The following is a 19,913-nucleotide window of genomic DNA, read 5'->3' as shown; positions in this document are numbered from 1 at the left end:
GATGGGGCAGCCACAGCTTCTCTGGGCAACCTGGGCCAGGGGCTCACCACCCTCACAGTAAAGAATTTCTTCCCGATACCTAATCTAAATCTCCCTTGTTTCAGTGTAAAACTGTTACCCCTTGTCCTAGCACTACACTCCCTGATAAAGACTCTCTCCCTATGACTGCTGTATTTTTCTGGACATGTAAACTTTCTTGGCAATAAGTGGTGGGTTTTTTGTTTTGTTTTGCTTGTTTTGGTTTTCTTTTTACCATGGGTACATCCTTGCTGATTTTATCTTGCAGTATGTTCTCACAGTATATTTCTGTGTGCATGTGATTCACACCAATTCTTTTTGTAACAAGGAAAAATGGTTATTGAGGTGAAGAAGAAAAAAACCCACATTCTTTTAGGGAAAACACTGCAGGTTAGTTGCTGACATGCAGACCCATCTGTTCAGTTATTTTTTACTCCCAAGAGATGCTACAAACTTCATTATTCTTTGAATGCCTATCTATGTCTGTAGTTTTTGCTCTCTCCAAGTTAAGTTGATAGTGTCAGGTTTCAACTAGTGTCAAGTTTCATTGGGATGGTTTTTTTACAGCACATAATGCCAACTTTATAAACCTGCCAACGATGTCCTCAATTTAGCTTAACTGTCTTCTTGCAGGTGTCAGAAATCAGCTGACAGTTGTTCTTGGAAGTCTTCCCTATTAGAACAATGAACTCTGATCTTTTTACTACAGCTGACACACATCTAAGTACTAACGAATACCTTGACAACCATACTGCTACCATTTGTCATTTACTTTTGGCAGCTTTACAAATCACCATTTACATCATAACTGGAATACCATACTCCAAGGAAAAACAGGGGGTTTTGTGCACATTCCTTGTCCTAACTAGTTCAAAGGTAAGACTATTTGATTGCACCTCATGCCTCCTTGCATGACATATGCAAGTTCAGCAAGCTACTGCTCATTCTTAACCAATCGAAGGAGATGCTTCCTTTCTCCTCCCGCTGAAGTCATTCCTTACATTTTTCTTTACAACTCACAGCAACAAAAATCTTCTTTCCATAATGTCTGGTTTTATTACTGTGGTTGAGTAAGTTCCCTGAAAGAAAACAGATGCAGCATGCTGTGATTTAAAAACTGTGTCCATGTTTGCAGTTAACTCATTCAGTCTCAGAGATCACTCTGCACGTGTCTATGCGTATCTAGTAAGTAGTTTAGTGGAAAAAAGATTTTGTACAATCTGAAAACGCCCAGAAGGCAAATTGTTTCATTAAAGTTCATAGTCAAAATCAACTTTGCAGGGGAAGGGTTATCTGTCTTTTCCAAATTCCTTATTACAGCCTGACAGCTTGTGAAAAAAAAACCAAACCAGTAAACAATCCCTTCATGTATGCTTAGCAGCTGACAGTTTTCTAAAGCGTGGGGGTTTTTGGTTTTGGTTTGTTTAGTTTGTGTGGGTTTTTTTTAACATTGCTGTTTAGTAGAACTACATATCACAGCAGAGGTCAAATTAGTGTAACTGTAAACGTTTTTATGGTTGTCACCTAGGTTTTATCCTTTAAAGCACCATGTAACATCTCGAAATGAAATGTAAGAAGTTCCCTATTACTACGTTAAGGTCTACATTAGTAGACCTTTGTACATTAGTAGACCTTCGGGCTACTCATTTTTTCACACTGAAAACATTAGTTTTAATTCACTCTGGGAATGCACATGCCCACGTGTGACAGTCCTCTAAAGCTGGGCCCTGGCTCTGACTCTCCCAGCGCAAACGCCCTGCCCAAACCCAGGCTCCTGAGAGAACCCCCCTCCCCAAGCCCCCCAGCCTTTGAGGCCTCCCAGGGACAGCTGGGACAGGGGTGGGTGAACATCATCTCCTTTCTCCCTCCAAAGGCCAAATTTTCTCCTTGCTTTAATACAAGCAGTGCCTCCAAATAGCACAAATTGCACTCGTTTGCCTGGAAGCGAATGAGCGGAGAGCGCTAAATTCACATTACTCTCCATAATTTAGAATTATTCAGAGCAAAATTATGGGTTTAATTTCTTTTCTTTGAAGACTTAAAGGTTACACTCTTTCATTTCTAAAAGGTTTATCTAGCCCCTACCATCATGATGAATCTTAAACCAAAACTGTCAACCCAAAACTGACTCTCTTCATTATGCTCCTTTTTCCCTTGACTTGATATTCACAAGCACATAGTACTGGTGTCCCCTCATCTCTAGAGAATTAAGTTGCACCTTTACTTGGTAACACGAGTAAAAGTCATCCAGAATAAGTCAGTTTTAAGGAGCTAAAAGCATCCTCCTCCCTTTTTACACCTATAGGATTTTATTTTGTTCTTCAGAGTCCAAGATTCGGTGAAATAGCAAGGTAGATTGAAGAATGATTTCTTCATGGCTGTTAATTTGAATATTATGTTTGAATGCTTTTGATGTTTCACATCTAGTCTTACTTATTGCCTTTCCTACCTGATTCCCTTTATTCTCATCTGATCTACCAATAAATACACCAAAGCCAATCCTGTCACAAACCCACCTGAAGAGGCATGCACAATCAGCATAGATATAGCATACTCCTTGCCTGAGCTGACTTCAGGACAGACAACTCAATTTCAAATATTCACTCCAGGTAAATTTCTTACATGTGAAAGTCTATTTGACCAATTCCTTTTAATGCCTTCAGTCTTCTCCTTTAATATCTATAACATTATTTGAATTACTTCCATATAAAAAGACTGAGACCGACATACACCAGATGATTCCTTAAAGAGCTGAAATTCTAAGGCATTGTTTCAGTGTTAAAATACTGCTTAAGCGCTGAAAGCTAAGAATGAGTTATCTGTACAAGTTTTATGAAATAGAGTGATTATTCACTAACTACTCTTTTTATGCATTCAAAATATTTCACAGTGAATGGGGGCAGCAAAAGGTTTTTCACGTTCCAAGCAAAGACAAACCAAAACCTTTCAAAATTTCTCACAAAAGCACATTATGCCTCTGGACAGCTAACAGCCTAGTGGGCAGGGAAATCGGTAGGGATGATGGAGTCCCAGAATCAAGTACTGCTTTGTCTTTGAGACAAGGAAGCTAAAGAAAATATCTTTTTATGTGTGTTGCACTTCAGCTTTTCCACTTTAAATTAAATTATTAACTAGGTCAGAGAGACTGACTTGATAAGCATGTTGTGCACAGAAGTTCCATGGATGAACATTTAATCATTTATTATTACTTTTTACAAAGAATTAAAAAGTTCCAATATGGGGAACAGAAAGGCTCCCCCCGCAGGAAAAGGCAAAAACTGGACAGGACGCTTAGGCGCAGTCTGAATGACCCAAAGTAAAGACCCTTATCTGAAGCAGGACCAGCAACTGCTGTTACCCACCCACCATCTGGACAACTTTTTTGACATGGGTTCTGTAAAAACAGATCTGTTCCCACATCTGCTTTTTTTTTTCTGACAAGTATATACATTTTCTAAAAAAGCACATAATCAAAAAAGCGTGATCAATTCTGTTTGTAATATATCTTTCATTTTTCATATGAATGGTGATACATAAACATTTACTTAAGTAAAGACTCGCTTTGTGTGCAAATGTCTACTACAATAAAGCACTTAGAAAAACAGATCAGCGGTGTTTTCAGTAAGAATGAAAACATGTTTGATAAATAATTCATTTATACCTACTGTGCATAATAATCACTCTTCTTAAGCCAGTATTTCTTGGAAAAAATCATCAGCCAACAATTTGTCTTGAAATATGACATGTGGTCTCTCTCACACTGGGAAAAATCGACACATCCATAAATAAGGGACCTGGGCTTATTAAAAAAATTGAACCCCTTCAAAATCTTGGTTTTGTTGCAAGTTTTACTTTTTACAGAACATCTGCTCCAGATTCTACTTAAGCACGTATACGTATATGTCTTGATAAGCCTGCTGCCTCTGTATATGCATTGTAGCTGCAATCCTGGACTGTCCTTGTATACCATCCTGACATGCAAAGAAGGTGTCGTTGTTGTTCAGGTACATGTGCTGGGAACAGCAGATGAGAAAGGCAGTGCTTTGGTATTTGCAGTGATTACAGAACACAATTGTCTCTGAATACCACGAAATCATAACACCTGAGAGAAATATTTTCTTGTCTGGAGGATGACTGTTTGTGTTCACTAGCATCACCTTTCATACCCGAGAAAGTATTGGAGCGAAACATATAGCTTCCCTTTCAGAAAAAAAAAAGATAAAGGAAATACCTTTCAATGCTTGCAGTCCATGTAGATTTAGGTGTAAATTACTCAAGAAATAAAACACTGCTTGTAAAAGTGAAGATTTGATAATTAAATCTTATTGTATCTACCACTAAGAGTAACAGTTATACCAGCATTATTTCACCAAAGGCTCCTGACTATTTTTGGCACAGATCATTCTTTGACTAACGTGGCTGGTGGCCCACACATCAAATTTCATTCTCCTTTCTCATACTGTTAATCACCACAACAAGAGTCCTAGCAGGAAGTCAGGACCATGAGATTAACTGATATCAGTTAATTTTATTTTCTTCCACAGTATTAATTTAAGATTGAAACACTCCCAGAAGGAAAAAAATAATATATGCAGGTAGTCTGTAGAGAACGTGCATACATCTTTCATATGCTCAAAAGCTGTATCCCAAACCAAGCTGAAATCAAATGGTCTTTCAGCTGACTTAGTGGGCTCTGAACTAATTCAAAGTTCAGCCAGAGCCAGCATGAGCTTCTCAAGGGACCTAACGACGCTCAGCATTCATAATTCGAATAGTGACTGCTGAGGACTAGATATCAAAACGCAGCAGAACTGGGCGGCACAGCTCACTGACAGGCTCGGGGAGAACTTCTGCAGGAGCCAGAAAGGTCCAATGCACCCGTGGAGATGGAAACCTGACTTCATAAAACAGTTACTGGGGAAGGTTACAAAGAATAAAACCTTGTTCAAGGCCTCAAGCCTTGCTTTTGCTTCCAGCATTTTACTGACATACAAGAACAGTTAAAATGCTGCGTAACCTATATGTGTTCTGTAGTTTATGCTGTAGTATATGTTGCAATAGCACCTTATGTTAGATTGCTGTAATTAACTTATTCCAAAGGCCTTTGTAATGAATAGGAGACCCATTTCATTAGGGACCTTTTAACCTCTGCTACAAATGTAAGAAATTTCATTATCCTCCATGTAAGCGTTTCAAGAACGGGAGCATCGTAGGACAAAGCATGAAGAGAAGTTCACATTAAAGCTACGTGAGGTAGTACAGTCTCTCTAGCACATTCAGGAACCAACAGAGAAATCACATTTTCAAAAAGAGTAAAGCCATTTGGATATTATTACAATATTGCCCTAATCTGGAAGCCGGATACAGCAATAAAGAAGAAAGCCAGCGAAGAGGAACTGGAGAGACCTCCATAAAGATCTGAGGAAAATGGAGATATCTCCCCAAGAGCTTCTTGCCAGATGTTGGTAATTTCACACTGTTACACTGTGCAAAGTGGATTTGTATTTCTATAACCTGGGAAAGATTAGTGTGCTGCAATCAACAAATTATAATTTGAATAATAAATTCCAGGTTTTGCCAACATCATCTCTATCTTTGCTGAGGGGAAAAAAAAAAAAAAAGAAAAAAGGCACCCATAGTAAATCCCTACAACAGCAGTCACTTAAAAGGAGAGTGAAATATTCAGTAGCAAGATGGGGCAAACTAAATGGAAGTTTTTAAACTGGATCCTAGCTATATTTTGATTCTAACAGGAGGATATGTGGCATTGATTACACAGACTGATAACTGGAAGGTCTTTGACTAGCTGGGATATGATTCTGTCTCCTAAGTAGTTATCCCTATGATCCAAAAAAGTAAATTAAAATATATCTACATTTTGGGAACATGTCTGTCTTCTCAATTAAAGTTATTCTTAGCATTTCCTAAAGACCTATAAAATGTTGGAAATTATTACAGTTGTATACTTTCAATGAACACAGTTTCTGAAATATATACATGAAGTCTTCAGTCTATGTCATGAGCATAAATGAACTCCTTAAAAACTATACAGAGATGTAATTTCAGTGCACTGTAGTTAACTGAGACGATGTAAGCCCTTAGCTGTCCAACCCATAATTGAATTAATAATTGTACACAATTTCTAACATTGTCTAGAATATATTTTGCATGAATGTGTAACAATTTATTCAGTATACCAGAGGAGGAAAGGATTAATTTGGAAAGATTTCAGAGATCCCAGTCAGTGCTAAGAACTCCATTGCCTTATAAATTAAGATTAATTTACATGTGTCTTACTTGTTAATTCATTGAAAATGCATGATATGAAGAAATGTTTTGGAAAGCTAAGGTTCTTTCAAAGGGCCAATTAGGGAAGTGAGTATTTGAATGAAATAATAAACAGAATTGAAAATACATGCTTGCCACACAGGCCTGATGAACTGCAGCTATAAACAAAATAGAAAGAAACCTTCGAAAAAACTGAATACACCACAAGGACACAAACTGTCAAACCTGTGGCTACAGAAGATGCATGAGCTGGAAGTGACAAGCTGACTAAAAAGATGCAGAGAAATGAAGAGGGTAAACTCAAAAATATTCAGGCAGTTTTGCCAAGCTCAGAGAAAGGAATTTTTCACAGGTACTCTAGAAGTGCAACTTGTAACTCAAGCGTGTAAAATCAACATGTGATTTAGTTCTACAGATTTTCACTCTATTCCATAAGAAAAAAAATATTGTTATTGTAATTGGAGCAATGCCTATAGCTTCTATTCCTTAACACTTTATTTTCTGCATTCTTTGGTCATCATGGTTTGAGCTACAATTTTGACCTTGCTGTCTGTTTATATATATTTAGGACTGTTTTTACACAACACAGATGACTGTGTGTTCGTATTACCCAGGATTCCCAGCTATATTAGGATCCATTCTTTAGTTCTGTGGTCTTGCATTACGTTTATTCTATTCAATGCACCAACATAAGGAATTCAACAGGGAATTGAAAGAAGCGAAAGAATTTCAGCTCAGTGAAGTCTCTGGAATAAGATCAGCTGTCAGGTGATCAAGAATAAGTATTCCAACATGCAACGGGCAAAATGAACTAAGTTTGCACAGATTTTTTTGTAAATTCTGATCAGTCAATGCTATAATTTGTCAGTAAGTTTCAAGATAGATTTAGTAAGTTGATATGAAATAAACTGGATTTTTTTATTTATGGAATTTATATCATAAAACTGCTATGTAAAAGAAAACAAGGAGTGCGTTTAAACAAATAGCAGTAAAATTATTTCTGAAGAATACAGTAGTACTTTTATCTCAGTATCTGTATTTCACCATTATCAAGGGCAACAAATTCTAGTAATTGTATTAATGAACTTAGCAGAACTGAAAGGATTGGAAATGGACAGCACGGCCATTTGTAAGTCTTTTGAAAACACTTTCTGAGATCAGCCATAGAGTCACCTGCATAGCGTAACATACCCATGCTCTATCAGCCTACCTGGTTTAGGTGTGACTTGAGATCTTGAAAGCTAGTAGTCTTTCCACAGTGTGTTAGAGTCAATCACATAGCCAAGCTTACCCAGGCATCCATTTTGCAAGGTTGGGTTTTTTTATATTTTATTTTTTTTATTTTTTAGAAAATGCAAAATGTATCAAAATTCACTTAAAGGTGATAGACACAATTTGCAATCTGGAAAAATTGTGATTTTATACTGGAGGGGAGCAAGGCATCACTTTGAGAATCATCAAACACTGAACATACTGCCCAGAGAGGTTGTGGAAAGTATCTATATCCTTGGAGCTTTTCAAAGCTTGACTTAACAGTCTGAGCAACCTGCTCCAATTGGTCCTAACTTCGAGCAGGATCCTCTGGGGTCCCAACTTAAATTATTCTATAATTATAATATCCTATAATTATGCTGTTCTCACAATATCGGTAATGTAAAACATAGTTTTCTTTCCACCAAGTATCTGCTGCATCTGTGGCATTTACTCTGACACGACAAAGGGTCAGTGTTCAGAAGAATGTTTTTGTTTTGAGACTGTGGGATAAAAAGGCAGTGGAGACTGCGGATCCAGGCAAACCTGCTACCTTTCTAACATTGTCAGATATGTGCGTACAATATCTCTGGATGAGATGCTGATTATATGTGTATAGTGCTAATTGTCTAAGTTTCAGTCTGTCATGTAATGCTTTGGTATATTGCCACCATTCCTCTAAGAGGGACGAGATTCAACTTTCCTTTGATCTGGAAATCTTTACACTCAACATATTTTTCTGATGTAGCAATTGCTCTCCGAAAGCCTAAAAGCACAAAGGTCCTATTTAAAAATGGAGTTTCTTTTATCCCTTCAGGTCTTCTGAAGATTTGAAAAATAAATCACAGGAGATGGCACTGTCTAGAGAAGTGGGGAAATACACGCTTCATCACAAGACCTAATTTTAGCTATAAACAAAAGGAGAAATTGCCCTTACCCACCCTGCAGAAAGAGAGGACAATCTTCCTATCCCCACAGAGTGTGGACAAAACTGTCTGTGATAATAAATTGGCGTTTGCACTGGGGAGACATAACAAGAGGTGTACCACCGTCTTACACCCAATGTTTTGCCTTATCACCTCCTGCACCTCATACAGACCACAAGCTCAGCAGCCTTCTCAGTTCCTCCCTGCTCAGTTGGCAGAAGCTGTTTTAGCAGCATCCCTCTCTCTTGGTACATGTAGGTGAAATTGAGAGCAAAGAAAGAGCCTCTGCTGCTTCCTGATGACTGTAGAGTCGTGCTGTTCCCACCTGCTGTTCCCCTACCCATATCGCTCTCCTTGTACACTCTTCCACCTCACTGTAGACAGCCACATTTCTGTAATATCAACGGAATACAAATCTGAAAGACTTCCCATACACTGTAATAGCACTTCAAAACATCACAAAGGAGGAATATAAAACTCTTGTGCAGAATAGGTTTTTTTGGATAATTTCTACAGAGTTTTATGTGGTTAAGAGAGAAAGAAGGTATTTTATAAAGTATCAATAAAAGGATAAGAGAGGATGACAGCATTGCCTGACAAAAGCCAGTAAGATATTTATGAGGACAATTCTGATATAGAACAAAATTATTTTGGTTATTTCCACCAAGAACTTTGTAGAGAAAAACCAAAGTGTACCATATACTGGGCTTTGCAAAGGGTTTAAGGTTCAGTTCCTACTGTGTTTCCTGGAATATAGGTATATTGCTGAAAATATCAGACCCAAAAATGCATAGAAAAAAACCCACTTAATAAAGAACATTAATGCATTTTTATAATTTTTCACTAGCCTGAGAAATTACTTAGACTCCCGGCATGCTTTCTAAAGAGATGGTGCTTGCACAATAACTGTTGCTCGCACAATAACTGCTGCTCAAATGCCATGGGTAAATCATGATGCTGGACTTCAGCATCATCTCAGAAAAGTTACTTAATTGATGTTTTCAAGATTATATTCTCTTGACATCACAAAGACAAAATAGAGCAAATAAACTTTAAAACCAACTATTGCCTGAAGATAAAAAGGTGATCTGACCCTGTTAGCAATTTCAATTAAACCGTCAAAGTGTATCTTTAGCTATGCATGTGCAGACAAACAAGACACCCCAACACAGTTCCAAATCCTACCTGTTTCAGGTTTTTTGTTTGTTTGTTTTTAACACCTACACATTCACTATATTTTTACTACTTTAATGTATTAAGGATTTTTTTTTTAATAAAAACTATGTATAAAAACAAAGAAATATTGCAGAAATCACAATTACAAAATTTGATAATACAATCCTCTCTACAGTGTTTTGGGGGTTTTTATTCCAAGACGTTCATAAATACCCAGAATACGATTTTTCTGATTCCTTGTACAGGGATTCCAAGTCAGAAATCATTACTATCACACACAAAAGATCAAAGTCTGTTACGCGTTTACTGTGTGAGAGTTTGACTGCAGAGTTACTGCACTCCCGCAATGGGCAAAAATTCCTGACCGTTTACATGAACTTCATTGAATTTTTCTGGGCAACAGTGACTTAAGGACAACAGAGTATGTCTCTGAAGGAATATTTCCAGACCTCCAGAAAGTTACTACAAATTATTTATCTTAAGGAATGGCCAGTAAGCACAAGGGTAGGATACAAGTATTGTTTTAACTTCCTTGGAATCTAAAATGTTTGACAGACATAAAACCTTATAATTTATATACCTTTATATTTGAACAAAAGGAAACCAACACAAAACAAACCATTGGCTCCCTTTGTTGCATTTAGCAGACACTTTTTTCACTTATTAACTGGAAGATGGTTTGCCTTTCTTTTCTCTTGCTATGAGCAAGAATTTCAATACATTGCACTTGAGAAAGGGCATTATATTCTTTAAATAAAAGATGTCACTCCAATTATCACTAAGCATTCATGTGTAAGACTTCTGTAGGTAAAACATCAACTGCAATAATCATGACAATTGTTTTTATATACAGCTTTTACTGAATTTTAGAAAAATTCTGTCTGGGAATAAAACTGCTGCTTCTGGGGTAGTCACAAGAAACTACTTATTTCATAATCTGGGATATTTTAAAGGTTTTCAGTCAGTAGCATACGCAATGTAGTATATTACAGGGATCTTGTAGCTGTGCAATAGATCCATCGGCATCTGACTCAGTATTTAGGTGAGCGTTGGTACAGAATAGGCTGTCAGGCATTCTTCAAACAGCACTTTAATAGTTTTGGCTCCAAATCATAATTAATTTGGTATACTGGATATCAAAATACAAGCCTCTGCCATATAAATTTGGATTAAACAGTGGGATATTTAGCCTTTAAATCTGGACAAACTCTACATATACTATTTCAGAAATGAAACACGTGTAAGAAAAGGATCAGCCCTGCATTAAAATCCCTCTCTTCTTTCACCCTCCTCTCCTACCTTCTATTCCCCCCCCTCCAAGAAAACCCAAAGCAAAACGCCAATGACATCAAATTAGGAATTCACAGAGAAGGCACACGAATGTCTAAATTCCACATTGGAACCTCAGCAAAAGAGCCAATTTATAGCTTGGGTGAAAAATGACAGTTAACAACCTTTAAAAGAAAGAGCAGAAAAATAGCAAGTGTCATAACTTTGAATGCAATAGCTACATTTTTCTTCCCCGATTTCAACACCTGGCTTGTTGAGTGCCAGTAGCCATAGCAACTCGCTCAACGTGCCAAGGCTCTGACACTGCTCTGAGGTTCTTCTTCGCAGAGCGCTGCCTGCATCGGCTATTGTGCAAGCTACCAAATCCAACTGCATCCATCAACCGTGATTTTCCTCCAAATCCTCCCTTCTCTGTCTCCTAGCACATGTTAGTGGGGGCTTTGTCTTGTTTATAAACTCCTCAGAAAGTGCCTCCCCTCTACTAATTGGAAATTGAAGCCCGTCTCCTTGCTGATTGTGGGGCAACCTAAGGCAACTATGCAGTTAGATACCTTTAGATGCAGTCTCACACCTAAAGTTAAAGTACACTCAGACATAAATATTTCACCCTCAAAAATATTACCCTTCAGAAATATTGCAAAAGAACAACATAGACAAGCTGGGGCTGAAAGAGAATAAGAAGTAGCAGCTATCTCACTAAAAGGCAGTAGATTACCACCACAAATACCAGATTGAAATAATTTTTTACCTATAAAGCCTTACCATTTAACATTAGGTAGTATTCCATGTTCACTGTAACAAAAGACCTGCATCAGCATGGTCACTCATGAATGAAACATTCTGAAAACAAGCAGTGTTTAACACAGCAGCACTAATTCCTAGCACCAGAAATAAGGTGCACCACCAAGAAAAACATTCCAAAAGATCAAGCTGGAAATAAAAGAGATCAATTCATTACCATTTAGTAACACCCCATCTGAATTGTATATTTTTTATAAAACGCCTCACAAGGAGTCACAGAAATCCTTGAAGTAACTATTGCCATGTTTTTGCAAACACCAGCAGAGAGACTAACGGCTCAGCTACCTGATAGCATAGTGGTGGCTTGACGTGTTTGGTAGCATTCGCTCTTTCCTCTAGCTGTAACATGACAAATGAAACAGCAGAAGTTTGATTTGTTTGAAATGTGTTATGCTAAATTGATTTATCTCACATTTTCCCAAGGTAAGGGAACCTGGGCCCTCAGCAAGCCGACCAAGGCCACGTATGGGATAAGCATGTGGTGGCCTGATGCATAAAGGATGGGGCTTGCAGTACCTTTTCCACCACAGACAGTGCATAACAGTATTCCCGTTCCTACTGTTTACCACCTTTGAACTTACCTTTGATATCAGAAGATCCTTATTTAGGATCTGATCTTTTTGGTAGATACAGAGTTTCTACACTGTACAAAACAGCACCTTGGTATCAGTGACTGATTTTATTGTCCTGAGAGTGCTTCCACATAAAAGGACTAGCAGGAGCTCTTTTTGACCCTAAAAAGTAATCACAAGAACAAAAAGAAAGTTGAAATTAGCTTTGGCGCAAGTTACAAAAACTAAATGAAGGGCAAACCCACAGACTCGGAAAGCCAGCTCTTTCCAGTGATTAGGACGACATAATCAGTGCTACGACTTCACAGAAAAATGAAGCCAGTAAAGCAGATGCAGTGTGATAGAAACCTTGTTTCTTAAAAAATTAAGAATGTTAGTAATTAACAATAGTGTCCACAGACTTATTAAAATATGCAGAGTTCATCTTATAATTTTGAGAAGAATCTCCTAGAGCAGCTTGTTGGCAAAAGAGCAATAACAGTTATTTGTGACATAAATAAGAGCATGACAGGATAACATCCCACAAATATGCAGGAAGAGATGTAAACAACTGAAAGAACACTGAAAACATTTGACCAATATTAAACTTGAAATGTATTAGAATTTTTAACACCTGGAGGATCCCTAAAACTAATCTACCCCCCATTTCTTCATCGCCTGAACACTATATGAGCGTAACATAGGTAACACTTAAATTTTGCAAGTAGTTTAACCTGGCAGAAATTGTACCAATGCAAAAGATGCCCATTTCACACTTAGCTCCTCATTTCTCACTTCCCCTCTTTGCACTCCCCCTTGTACAAGTGCAAGTCTTCAAACCATTCTGAAATGACGCACATGGGGAATCAATGGATTTCAAACCAAACTGGAGGGGGGGAATAACACCAGTTTAAGCCATAGCAACATCTCGTCTGGTTCATTTCACAGTCAGCTCAAATGGGAGGGAAGGAAAAGCTTCTTCCAGTGCAGGATTATATTACCTTTAAGTGCTTGTGGAGCAATAACATATACTTAACATTTCAACTAGTTTGAATAGGTGTCTTTTGCAAATTATAAGCCCTAAAAATGTCACCTTGTATAGCTATCATCATGTCTGCTGTAGGTACAACATTATGATGGCAAAACAGTTGATTCTAGAAATAGAAGTTTTGCTAGTTCCCAAATAAAATAAAGCAGTAGCAGTAAAATCATATCAACGCATGTACACTGCAAATACATTATTGCATTGCATTCATTTGCTCATTGAGAAGCCTTATTAAAAAAGACTTGACTAACATTTCTGAACTGGCAGAAATTTCTAACACGAGGAGAACTTCTACTATAAATGAAGACTACCCCTCTGGGTAGTCTACCAGTCTACCTGGGAAGACTGCCCTCCGGCGTAGTCTCGGCCTGTATCTTTGGGGTACAGATAGCCTTAGGTCACTGTGCATGTGCAAAGTAGGGGGCGAGGGATCAATACTGGCTCTCTGTAATGTATTTGAGATGCACAGTTTAGGAGGATCATTCTAACCAGGAATTTTATTAGGGAATTCTGTGTACAATAGCTGTAGGTTCCTTAATTTATATTTGCAAATGAAATTTATATTCCAGAAGACAACAGAATGATGCCCTGTTCCACTAGGTACTCTGCAAACACTGCGCAGGAAATAATTTTTCTCCTATAGATCTAATTTAAATAACGCATGAGAAAAGAAACAGACACACTATTTTAAAATAAAATCACTTGGCCAACATCACTTGAAGGGACAATTGCCAGGCCACAACTTACTTTCACTTTTGACATTACATTAAACTGCCTCTAAACAGAAGCATATGCCTGTGGATTTGGTAATTTAGATTTGAATACCCAATTTATTCAGTATATAACACTAACGTTATTTTCAATTCTAAGTCTTCCTGAAAGAGTTAGAGCTTTCACAGGATACTCAAAACCAAAACCCAAATAGTTATATGAGCAAAAAGAGAAAACTGGGCTACACAGCATTACCCTGACACACACACACACTCTGGCTCTGGCTTTATTCTGTTGTTGCAATTTTCACCACTCTAAACACCTAGCTTGTAAAAAGCCTAAAAGGGGCTACATCAGTCAGTAAATAGTTAAAATCTCTTATTTCGATGCAATGCCTGCTGACAAGATATGGGAAGCTACTTTGCACAATTGGAACAAGCAACTGCTTCGGTTGTTGTGACATTCCCTACCTTTTTCATTTGCTTGTTTTCTGCCAGTTTTATTAGGCAATCAACATTAAAAAGCTATTCAACACTGAAAAAAAAAAAAATCATTCAGTTAGATTTTGTGCAGACTAAGAGCCCAAGTGGGTGAAGTAGCTGAATCAAAACCAAACGAATTTCTGATTACTATATTTTGTCTTTGTACAATAAAACAATTTAAGAAGTTAACAGCCTAAGCTGTTAATCAAGTTAACTGGAAACTACATAAGTGAATAAAAAAAAAGAAGTATGAGACATTTCACACTTAAAGCACTAAACAATAATAAGCTTCCACCTGTTAACATATTAATAATGCTGTTAAGAATATGATGTGCCTGACTCTGTGCCAGAGATTTCATAAGCCTATGCAATTTCTTATCTGTCATGAAGCACTTTTTAGCTACCAGAAGAAATATAAAAAGGCAGAAGGGGAGAAAGATTGAAGAAAAAAATACTGCATTAAGACTTGAATGAGACTGTGAAAATCCAGTCACTTGACTCATTTACCATCAGGCTACATATATTGGAGAATATATAAAAGCCCAACATTGCATCAGGAAATGGATTGTACTGAGTGACCTCACAGAACTTTTCCATCTGTGCTATTATTAATACGATGCAGACGCTGTGAAACAGAGCTGGCAAAGAAATAGGATGTTATCAGAGAGATGATGGATAAGAAGGGAGAAGATAATGCTGATAGAAACAATTACTTGGTATAACAAGCAGGGCATATTGTAAAAGCTCTATGATGTAATGAGAGGAAGATAAGTTGATGCTCCTAAAAGTCAAATTATTAGATTTGTAGAGCTGAAAAAGTAACATCATGGAAGGTTTGCAAGCTGAGTAAGTAAATCAGCGTGAATAATTTACCTTATGCTTTGCTCATAAGAAGTTTTCTAAACTGATTATACTTTCTCCAGATTTCTCGCTTTAAATTCCTGATTTCCATCATTTTCTGTGAGACCTGGGCTGTATGAATTGGTTGAAACACTTTGCTGTATTAGATATGTGAAATTCACACTGGTTTGGGGGTTACATAAGCTAGTCACAAAATCATTTAGTATTTTCTCATGCCTTGTGAGTCAAATGATATTCATAGAAAAGTGCATCTTAAGTCTTAGAAAAAGGTATATGGAACAGATCCTTCTATTCAGTTTTATTACATCTGGGAGGACTCTGAAGTTTGGAGAACCTTTATTTTTCCTACTGCATAAGGCAGTGCCCCTTCTCATTAAAAAAATATATCCAGTAAATCCAGGCCTAGGAGAGCTTGGAACATTTTAGTGAACATTTGCTTGAATGAAAACTGTGTCAAATGGCTAAATATGACAGAATAAAATTATGTAAGGGTGAAATGTAGTTTCTGTGTTCTAACAAATATTTATTGAAAAATCCACTGTGAAACATTCGCACACTTTCTTGCCTAAGTAAGGAACTGAGAGGATAAGGGGGAACAAAGGGATAAGAAAAAATGAGCAGGTAAATCATGCAAGACAGCAATCAGAGCAAAGTTTATGCAGAACTTAAGAAGTGACACATTCACTACCATAGTGGGTCCCAGGAGGACAAGCTTGATTATTTATTCAGCAAGCCTGTTCAGCAACCTGTGCTTTTTAAAAAAAAATATTTAACTTGCATAACTTTGTACCCAAGCATAGTAAAAGGTGACCTGGACTACTGCAGGTTCCCAGAGGGAAACTTGAAGAGCAATGGACATTTAATACATCTTGATAACACAATTTTCAGTCTAAGTAACAGACGTGTCAGGGGACAAGACCCTTTTTTAGATAACTAATTCTGGATAATTGAGGTTCAGACAGTTACAGTGACACTGCGTGTTATACAATACGAAGTAAAGACTGTGTATGCTGTACAGCAGTTGTATGGAAAAGGGACACTGTAGGACAAGTAGAGAAAAATGTAATCATATTCAGCACAACTCCATCTTAAGGAAACTGCAGGTCTAGCAAGGTCAACTGAGTGACACCATTGGCAGCCTTAGGTCCCCTTGACTGCCTCTGTCAGGGAAAGACCACGTTGCTTCTCACAGAGTGTGCAAGTCCTACCCTCGATCATTTTTCTGACACTGTGGCCTCAATCATTTGCCCTGTCAACTGTTTAAGCCACCTCAGCTGGGAGCCTCAGTGAGAAGAGCCAGCAGTTCACCTCTGCTATCAGCGTTGCGAGCAAGGTCAAGCCAGGGAGAAAGCAAATTATTGCAGAATTTTTACTTTCAATGCCTTAAACCCACCATTGGTCTGTGCTGTCAACACCTTGGGGTCCTGACTAAGAAACTACAGGAAAAGTACAGACCACCTTAGAAAATAAGTAAGTTATCCTTTGCCAAAGTGCCTGCTTTGTATGTCAACAATTCCACATTGTTACAAACAGTGGACACATTTTCACTCTTTTCCTGTATTTCATCTGAATGCTCTTGCCATTTAAAACAGTGGTTCAAATGCAACACAAGCTGCCCACCAGCGTGTGCTGTGTGCACGTCCCCTGTCCTGCTCCCTGCTGCTGGGCTCCATGTGGCAACTGGCTGCAGGATCCAGCCCTGCAGCCTTGAGCTGCCACCTCACACTACGGTTGAAGAAGCCACCCTGCAGCCCTCCCACGGTGACCACCTCATGGTCATCACCAAATTCCAGTTGTGTAAGAAAAACTATAAAGAAAGATTGAAGCACGTAGCTTTAACTCGCCAGTTTTCAGGAAAATTCTGCTGTTACAATTTCAGACAAAGTTAAATCTTTTTGCTAACTGTACGTTCATTGCCCATTGGAATAACTACTCATACCACCACCCATCTACACAATAAACAAAAATATTTTAGAGTACAGAGATCTCTCATATATGAGCAAACCAGTATTTTATTAAACTGAGAGGGAGGCTTTGATTTATTTTTAGCATTGGTGTTCCTACTCATTAGTTTCTTTTCTGATATCTGTAAAATATGCTGTGGCTAAAAATGAAGCTTTGAAATATCAATACTTTTAACATTAGCTGTAACGTAGACTCAAATTAATGTTCCAAGAATTGTTCTAGGTTTGCAAAGACAAGTTTTTCAAGAAACTTGCTTTGGTAATGTTTGGCCTCTTCTGCTTTTGCTTTTCTTGAGCAACAGATTTTAATTGGCATGAATGTTCATGGAAATTGAACATGAAAAGATGTTACAAGAAAAACCTTGTGGGCAATTAATTTTACATTCATAATGAAGTTTGTTCACAGCAAAAGTGTTTTAAGTGTTCATTCACCCTGGGATCAGAAACAATATAATACATCTAACCAATCGTAGCTAAAAATCACAGCCTTGACGATGCCTATCCAAATGAAATGTTCGCGTAATCAATTTACCATTAATACATTAAATTAAAAACACATTCTAAGAAATAGGCATACAAAATGAAATGTTTCTGAATAACAGGTTCAGTCTAGGAAAACAATGATCTACATATAGAAATTGTAGACTACAGCAAAAAGGGTAAAATTCCAGGACAGGTTATTGCAAATTATGAGTCACACAACTCTGAAATAAACACAACTGCTCTGTAATATTTTCCTAATGGAATGCAATTACCTAAATATTCCTCCTTCCCACTCCTCCACCCCTGAAGAGTGATCTTCCTTAAAAGCGGAATGGGGAAAAAAACCACACCCTATTGAGACTCTTCTCACTATCTTAGATAAATGTCATATAACTAAGTATCACAGATTACTTTTTTTCTGGACATAGTTACAGCCCCTCAAAAGCAGGTATTGCTGAAATTTGTTACACTTTTAAAAGAACACAGTATTTTACTGAAAGTTTTCAGCTAATATTTAATTTGTAGTTTAGGTTGTGGTTTTTTTTTTAATTTCTTCATAAAGTACACCTTTTCTTGTTTATTCATTTAAAGTTCACTTCAAGTGCTTCAGAAGTTCTGTCACTGCTTCCAACTGTTAGAGGTGGTCAGAAGTCATTCTTAGATTGACTGCAATTTAATACAAGCAGTAAACACCAATTTCAAAACTATGTTGGAGCTCAGTAAGTATTTTCTGAGCTTAGACTGACACAGTAAGTTGGTTATTGTGATACAGCCTTATGAGTATTAATGCTCAAATATGGATTCAAGCTGTCACCTGCCATAAACTTCTGCAAAATCAAGGAAAATCATGATGCAACGTACCAGATTTTTCAGGAAAAAACCATAATAAAACCGACCCAAAAAACCCCCAAACCAAAAACCCCCAAAATATTTCTGTTTAGGTGCCTGATATTAACCCTTAAAAATCATGTTTTGGTAACCGCTATTGCTGCTGCCTTCCATACTACTACTGCATTGTTGTGCCAAGTTTCTGTGCAAATATAAATGCATTTTGGTATACATAAAAACACGTGCAGGTGCATTGTTAATTGTTTCAGCACAGAAGGGATTTTTTTAATGCATTTATAATCAGCTTAGACATGAATTAACTGATACTGAAAATATGCTGACTAACAAAGCTCATTAGGCTTGCATGTCATAGCCACATGAATAACAACCCCTAAGTACAGGTTTACATCACATAAAAATTCCATGCTAAATCCTGAAAATCTAGATCAAAAGTATCCAAATCTTTTTGGATGAGAAACGTCTTGAAAAAAAAAAAAACAGTCTTTAGAAACGTCAGTTCTCCTACACGTCAATGCTTTCCAAAAGTAGAGGGGGACAATATCAATACCCCACCTCAGAGGAAACCAGTGAGACTGTGTCCATAAAGGCTTTCTAGTCTTCACATACAAGAACTTCCATAGACATTTCAGTTAAGGAATCCTTTGAGTTTAGGCAGGACTTTCGCAGTTCAGAGAGGTGAAAGTTTCCTTAACAAAACAGTATGTTTTGTGCCACTAGGTATCAGATTTGTCTAGTATTAATAAAGTTGCAGAATCCCATAGGATGTAGCTGTAACTAAGGGATGTGCTTTATCTGTCAGCTATTTCCAGCATACGGACCCCGCTGCCCTAGCGTTCCTCTGCATTTCAACTAAGTCTTGCCACGCACCTTGTCAAATTTTCTTAGGTCTCTTAGGTTTCAACCAATAACTACAACAGCAGGCAGAGGATGAGGGGGGGCAGGTAGGGAGAGGGAAATCATCTTAAAATTTTAAACAGTGTTTGAATCACATTTGTCAGCCCCATTCCCTTTGCCCTCTGTGTGCTTGAGAGGGACCATCTTGGCAGCTTTAGCCGCAGTTTGAGCTAAGATGTTACCCTTTGACTCTGGAAGTCAAACGTCCCCCGTGCACATTCTTTGTCTGTTCAAAGCCTGAATCAATACATCCATGGCTAAGAACAAAGTTAAGTTGCACAAATGTGTGCTGCATATAGTAGTTTTCTCTCTAAGGTTTTGGC

The 19,913-nt window shown here is 37.6% G+C and overlaps 1 protein-coding gene across 1 annotated transcript in view; it reads right to left on the bottom strand.

Annotated features, from left to right (window-relative positions):
- The window catches only part of TENM2 (teneurin transmembrane protein 2), a 1,855,021-nt gene that overhangs the window by 1,472,921 nt on the left and 362,187 nt on the right, over nt 1–19,913 (bottom strand). Inside the window, exon 6 of the mRNA XM_054217271.1 lies at nt 12,332–12,484. The gene's annotated coding sequence lies outside the window, so the exon portion shown is untranslated. The remainder of the gene's footprint in view (nt 1–12,331; nt 12,485–19,913) is intronic.

This window comes from Rissa tridactyla, chromosome 11 (assembly GCF_028500815.1).
Source record: "Rissa tridactyla isolate bRisTri1 chromosome 11, bRisTri1.patW.cur.20221130, whole genome shotgun sequence".
In the NCBI taxonomy this organism is placed as follows: domain Eukaryota; kingdom Metazoa; phylum Chordata; class Aves; order Charadriiformes; family Laridae; genus Rissa; species Rissa tridactyla.
The sequence above is the reverse complement of the archived record's forward strand: the minus strand, read 5'-3'. Positions and strand labels throughout refer to the sequence as shown.